Source organism: Bos grunniens, chromosome 14, assembly GCF_055505025.1.
Source record: "Bos grunniens cultivar Pamir isolate PY7600 chromosome 14, Bosgru_T2T1.0, whole genome shotgun sequence".
Classification (NCBI taxonomy): Eukaryota; Metazoa; Chordata; class Mammalia; order Artiodactyla; family Bovidae; genus Bos; species Bos grunniens.
Genome location: NC_141178.1, coordinates 27,806,813 through 27,814,113, shown reverse-complemented (window position 1 = coordinate 27,814,113; position 7,301 = coordinate 27,806,813). Strand labels below are relative to the sequence as shown.

Here is a 7,301-nt window from a genome sequence, read left to right as displayed (position 1 = left end):
TAAGTATCAAATAGCCAAATTTTAAAGGAAGATTACCTTTTTCTAGAATTAAAAAAGAGAAGTTTCAAGCAACTGAAACAATCAAACACTAAGCCCAGGAATATACTTGATTTGTAGCTTTGTGAACAAGTTTTCCCATGCTCTTCTTTCATTGTAAGCAACAATCTACATCAGTTCTTAAAAGGATTGTAATCACATCAAGTTCTAGCTAGTATGCCTGTGGATTTCAAAGCTGTCCTGGAGTATAAACAATCTAAGAGCCAAGATATTTGATTGCCATAGTATTCTGATTTCATGAAAAATTCTTCTTTAAAATATATACTTTATCCTGTTCAGTTCAGTTCAGTCACTCAGTCGTGTCTGACTCTCTGCGACGTCATGAATCACAGCACGCCAGGCCTCCCTGTCCATCACCAACTCCCGGAGTTCACTCAAACTCACATCCATCGAGTCGGTGATGCCATCGAGCCATCTCATCCTCTGTCATCCCGTTTTCCTCCTGCCCCCAATCTCTCCCAGCATCAGAGTCTTTTCCAATGAGTCAACTCTTCGCATGAGGTGGCCAAAGTACTGGAGTTTCAGCTTTAGCATCATTCCTTCCAAAGAAATCCCAGGGCTGATCTCCTTCAGAATGGACTGGTTGGATCTTCCTGCAGTCCAAGGGACTCTCAAGAGTCTTCTCCAACAGCACAGTTCAAAAGCATCAATTCTTTGGCACTCAGCCTTCTTCACAGTCCAACTCTCACATCCATACATGACCACTGGAAACACCATAGCCTTGACTAAACGGACCTTTGTTGGCAAAGTAATGTCTCTGCTTTTGAATACTCTATCTAGGTTGGTCATAACTTTTCTTCCAAGGAGTAAGCGTCTTTTAATTTCCTGGCTGCAGTCACCATCTGCAGTGATTTTGGAGCCCAGAAAAATAAAGTCTAACACTGTTTCCCCTGTTTCCCCATCTATTTGCCATGAAGTGATGGGACCGGATGCCATGATCTTAGTTTTCTGAGTGTTGAGCTTTAAGCTAACTTTTTCACTCTCCTGTTTCACTTTCATCAAGAGACTTTTTATTTCCTCTTCACTTTCTGCCATAAGGGTGGTGTCATCTACATATCTGAGGTTATTGATATTTCTCCCGGCAATCTTGATTCCAGCTTGTGCTTCTTCCAGGCCAGTGTTTCTTATGATGTACTCTGCACAGAAGTTAAATAAGCAGGTATTTTAAATTCCATTAATTCCCTTCACATTTGTTTCTTTTATCTTCACAAATTTTATGTTAAACCATTATTCATTTTCATTTGTTCTTCAGAATAATGCTTTCTGTGGAGACAAAAAGGATAAATATTTTAATCCAAAGGTTAGCTTTGCATCTGATAGACAGACACAGTGGTATATGGAATTTTCTAAGGAGAATTTTATCATTATAAAAAATAGGGGAAAAATCGCTGAATTATCTTTACATTAGAAAACCTGACATTCTGTTCTGATTTTGCTCAAATCCCTGTTACTACCATCTTGCTTTGTGTGATTAAGATCCTTGCTGTAACTCAGCAAGGGTTTTTGAACGCACCCCTGAAATGAAAAGACCCTGCTCAAATGAAATAAAGAATATAAAAATAATTCTACTTCTGTTTTACTTAGCGTGCCCTTAACTAACACATTCCCATAAAGTCGATTTCTGTTTTTCTAACGAAGTGCCTTCTCATCATTTCCCTTTTATATGTGAGAGCTTTCGGGGAGAAATCAGGAAGGAGAAAAAAAAAAAAAAAAACTCCATTAGAGGAACAGAAGTAAAGATGGGAAACTAACAAAAATGCTTCTTTACTCTCTGAAAGTCTGGAAATTTATATTATAATCATGCTAACCATTTTGCTCTATTTGCTTTTTGAGGAAGTTGTAACCTTCTCTCTCTAGATCATGACAAATTAAGACTCTTTTTTGATGAAGGAAAGCAATTTACATGCAAATAATAATTCCAAAATATCAATCTTACTTTCTGCTCACATCTAATAATTAAAGACATGATTTCTCCCTTTTCTATACTCTGTAATACATTCTTTTTGGTGGGTTGTTTTTCCATTTTTTTGACATTTTGTCCTTCCTTTCCTAAACAAAAAAGGCTTTGACATAATTACTTCTAAGGATTGAACATAAAGCCATCTCCTCACATAGTTGACTTTCTGCTGGAATCCCAGAAATTCATTTTTAACCCTCTCTAGACCATTTGATCTCCTATTTGTTTCTTGAATGCATCAGGCTTCTTCCCACCTTAGGGCCTTTGTATGTAATAGTCTCCCAACACTCGCTCAAGGGTCTCCTCCTCAGTGAGTCCTTCTCTAGCTTCAATGTCTAGAAGTGCACACTCTCCCTTTCCCCTACCCCACCTCAGCACTCACTACTCTCATTCCTTGTTTTCTTATTCTTTTTGGCACTTCACTTTCTGTGATTTGCCATAATATATTCTATTCACTTATCTGCCTAACGATCTGTAGTCTACCACTAGTGTGTGGTCCTATGGCAGTGATTTTGTCAGTTTTGTCACATACGCTTTCTCAGTTCTTAGCATGGTGCCTGACACATAGTAGGTGCCCAATTAATGTCTGTTCTATGAATGAGGACCATGGAAGCACTAAAATGTTATTACAAATAGTTCTGAAGTCTATGTGTCCTCCCTGGATTTTCTGTGAACTGAATAATCATTTTATTACCACATGGGAGTTTGTGAGATTGTTTAATACTAAAATGATTTTCTCACAGTGAAAAGTTTGGACTCTAAAACTCTCAGGCAGAAATCACACTCTTAAGTGTTTGCAAGGACCAGGCATGTAAATAAGCTGAGGTTATGTGGGTCAGATTTAGACTGTGGGTAACTAGATGGAGTGTGTCTAAGACAATAAAGTGTAAAAACAAACAAACAAAAAACAAATAAATAAAAATAAAATTATTGTATCTATTTAAAAAAAAGACAAATGAGTTGCAGCTTTTCAGCATCATCAGGTACTTCCCATGGGACTTATTGCCCAGAGCCACTCGACTGTCTATTTCTTTCAAAGTAGAAAATTTGAAATTTTACTTGCAATTACCTGGCTCTTGGAAGTTAGCAATTAGCCAATTGTGAGATATGCCTGGTGGACTACAGAATGCTACACAAAATCCTGTCCCCCTAGAGTTGCTGCTCTTAATCCTCCCTTTAAGTTGAATGACGTGAAAACTTAATGAATTAAGTTGAATGACATGAAAACATGAATCCCTTGGAGGATTAAGTTGAATGACATGAAAACTGTAGAACACAGTTCAGAGCCTTGAGCATATACTCTAAAATCTAGAGCGAAGCGTAGTCAATCCTAAATAGCCATTGCATGCTCCTTTTATCCTCCCTCCTATTCTACCCCTGCTTTGGTTTTCTAAGAATATGAATACTTTCCAAACAGAAAACAACTACGACACCATCCTACAGTGCAAATAATGAGAAAAATAGGAAGTGCTTTGATATCTCTAGATTGTCAACATCCTGCACTTTAAAAGTGAAATAAGGTGACTGAACAAGCACTGTGATATGGTGACCGTTGATCCTATAACTGCAGACCCTGATGCAAACCAGGGTCTCCTGAAAAAAGGGAAGATTCGTATCAGGTGGGTCATGTGTGAATTTAGATTAATACTTAACAGACAAAGTAATTTTCCTTCTTTTTTAGTTCTTTCAGAGCCGATTCACTGTTACCTCGTTGTACCATCTCAACCACCCCATTAGACTTCATATCACCTTCTTAGAATTCCTTTATTCCAATTATCAGAACTGTGCCAGGCTATTTTTAGTGAGAAACTGTGTGTAAAGTCTTTCTTTTTGCTACACTCCCCCCTTGAATGATCTGAAAATTGTCACTCCACTGAAATAAAGTCATGTCTTCTTTCAATATGCAGCTTACCTACTCTGATATTTTTACTTGAAAATTAGTAACACTGACTTGTTGTTCCTACAAACATGAAAAACAGAAAACAGCAAATAAAGGGATATTTAAATAAGAAAGCAAACTCATTCATCTGAGCATTTTACTGACAACTTGTAAAAAGAAGTTGAACAAATACAGTCATTTCTTGCCTAAAGACTATGTTTTAAAACTAATGACACCAATAGATGTCATATATAAATGAGTAGGAGTTGGAAAAATTGGACAGATAATAAGCAGTTCTGTGAACAAAGGGATGTGGCAAAATGCTGACTGTTTAAGAATATGGTCCAAGAAATTACACAATCAATAGAATTGCCAGGCATCTTCCATCTTTGGATCAATTAGGTTAAGAACTAAAAGTATCCATATTATGCTAATTTCAGTACACAATTAAGAGAAAAGGTATCAAAAGAATAGAATTAAAACTTTCATAGAAAAGAAAACAAAAAGAAAGTATAGCAAATTGTAATTCAAGCTGCAAAAAAGGCATGAAACATTCTAGGTGACTCGCTTGGACAAAGAAATCAAACAGTCTAGTAAGATAAAGACAGGGAGACAAATGTAGTTACCAGGAATAACACAACTGGTGGGGAAAGTTTTCTGCATAAGAAACTAAAAAGAGACAGATTAACAAATGGAAACAGCTAAGAGGAAACTGAAGCCATCCGTGAAATGAAACTTTACCTACTACCAAAGAAAAACTCTTTGGTATTTTTAAAGGTAATAAAATCAGAAAAAATATCTTTGGTATTTTTAAAGGTAGTAAAATCATACCTTTAAGTATACAAACCACTTTACTTAAAAGTGGAAGTCACTCAGTTGTGTCTCTTTGTGACCCCAAGGACTATATAGTCCTTGGAATTCTCCAGGCCAGAATACTGGAGAGGGTATCCTTTCCCTTCTCCAGTGGATCTTCCCAACCCAGGGATAGAACACAGGTCTACCTGTTCTGCAGGCGGATTCTTTTCCAGCTGAGCCACCGGGGAAGCCCAAGATTACTGGCGTGGGTAGCCTATCCTTTCTCCAAGGGATCTTCCTGACCCAGGAGTAAAACCAGGGTTTCCTGCATTGCAGGAGGATTCTTTACCAGCTGAGCTATCAGGGAAGCCCAAGTTTTGCTTAAATTTTCTCATTTTAGCCTCATGAGAAATTAGGTAGATAAAAACTGTCATTTTGTATGTGAGCAAAAATAAGTTTAAGTGATTTTATGATTTTCCCAAAGTCTTCCAGGAATTTAAAGAGTCAGAGCTCAAACTCAAACTTGTGTATATTATTTCACAATCCACAAAAAGTTAATTTTTCCATATTGAGTTTTTCAGACACAATATTATGTGCTAAAGTAAGTGTCAAAAATATAGCCCAAATCTTTCCTTCTAACCTAGACTTGGCCAACCATTTCCATTCTTTCCACTCTGGGAACTACCATAGGAGAAACCTACATTACCAGAATGATTGACTGCAGTACAAATTTATGATTTCCAACCTCAGCTGGGCCTTTCCTGCAGCACAACAACCATTGTGCTCATCACTGGTTGGCTCCTTGGGGCTTCCCTGGTGGTTCAGTGGTAAAGAATCCACCTGCAGTGCAGGAGTTGCAGGTTTGATTCCTGGGTTGGGAAGATCCCCTGGAGAAAGAAATGTCAACCCACTCCAGTATTCTTGTATGGAAAATGCCATGGACAGAGGAGCTTGGTGGGCTACAGTACATGGGGTTGCAAAAGAGTTGGACATGACTTAGCAGCTAAATAATGTTAGCTCCTTATCCCATTTCTCAACATATAAACCAGAGCAGTTATCAACTTTCCTCCCCCCTCAGCCTTCCCTCTCCTCTGCCTGCCCTACTTTCAGCAAATTAGTTATCTCTCTGCTCAACCAGGACAATGGGTGCTGTTTGATATCAATTGTTTCTCCTCTAAAAACTTAGTAATCTTTCCCCTATTCTTACACCTTGTTTTCCATCTACCTCAAAGGAAGAGAAGCTCTTTCCATCTGTGCCTCTGATTTTTATTTTTCAACTTGTTCCTTTAACTAACAACACCCTTTAAATTTTTAAAAATTTTAATTTTATTTATTTGGCTATGCCAGGTCTTAGTTGCAGCACTTGGGATATTTAGTTATGGTACAGGAACAATTAGTTACAGCTTGTAAGATCTAGTACCCTGACCAGGGGCCGAACCTGGGCCCTCTGTATTGGGCACATGGATTCTTAGCCACTGGACCACCAGAGAAGTTCCTAACTATTTCCTGCATAGAAGCACCATTCTCCTGTCTTGCAGATCCGTTCTATTTTCCTCCACTTTGCCTCCGTTTCACTGCCATCTCAATTTTCTCCTTCTGTTTACCACCATTCTCATTGAACAGACAGACAGTGAAGTCGCTCACGTGACCCCATGGACTATAGCCTACCAGGCTTCTCCATCCATGAGATTTTTCCAGGCAAGGGTACTGGAGTGGGGTGCCATTTCCTTCTCCAGGGGATCTTCCTGACCCAGGAATCGAACCTGGGTCTCCCGCATCGCAGGCAGATGCTTTTACCATCTGAGCCACCAGGGAAGCAGATGACAATCCTAGCTCAGCTTCCTCGTGGGTACTGCTCACATCTGGCCCAGAGAATTGGACCTAGTAGCCATTAAGCAAAACTTTCTCAAATGAATAAATGAATGAATGAGTGAACTTCTACTTTTTAGTTTCCCTAAAAGGATTTGTGAGCAGATTCCTTTTAGGAAAGTGGTGATTAGAAGCAACTTTGCTGTTCAAAAGGATTTCTTACATGAAGGAAGTGTCATTTACTACTTAGTGCTGTGTGCTAAATCGCTTCAGTCACGTCCAACTCTTTGTTACCCTATGGACTGTAGCCCACCAGGCTCCTCTGAGTGGGTTGCCATGCTCTTCTCCAAGGGATCTTCCTGACTCAGGGATCGAACATGCACCTCTTATGTCTCCTGGATTGGCAGGCCTATTCTTTACCACTTGCACCACCTGGGAAATCTATTTACTGCTACTTGTTTTTATAAATTGTGCATATTTTCCATGCCTTCCTTCCTTCTTCTCTCTCTACACCATCTCCACCCTCTCCCACCCCAGATGGGAACTGGCATTCTGTACTCATCACACTGTTGTATACTGTTACATTGTCTGTTACTGTATAACAACTAACCTCAAAGCTTAGAGGCTCAGCTAGACAATCCCTGCATGGGCTCCTGTACACAGCTGGGTCAGATGACGACTGAAAGCTAGAAAAACTAAGGCAGAGCTGCAAGTGTTCTTCTGACCTGGACTTGTAGGATATACAGCATCATTTCTGCTGTATTCTGTTGGTTACAAGTAAATCAAGGCCAGTCGTAATTTAAA

General features: G+C 39.0%; 1 non-coding gene across 1 annotated transcript; it reads right to left on the bottom strand.

The window, feature by feature from the left end:
* Positions 1 to 6,429: 6,429 nt before the first annotated feature.
* On the bottom strand, positions 6,430 to 6,503 carry TRNAR-GCG (transfer RNA arginine (anticodon GCG)). The gene has a single exon. It is a non-coding gene; the product is annotated as a tRNA-Arg (tRNA).
* Between the last annotated feature and the right edge of the window lie 798 nt (positions 6,504 to 7,301).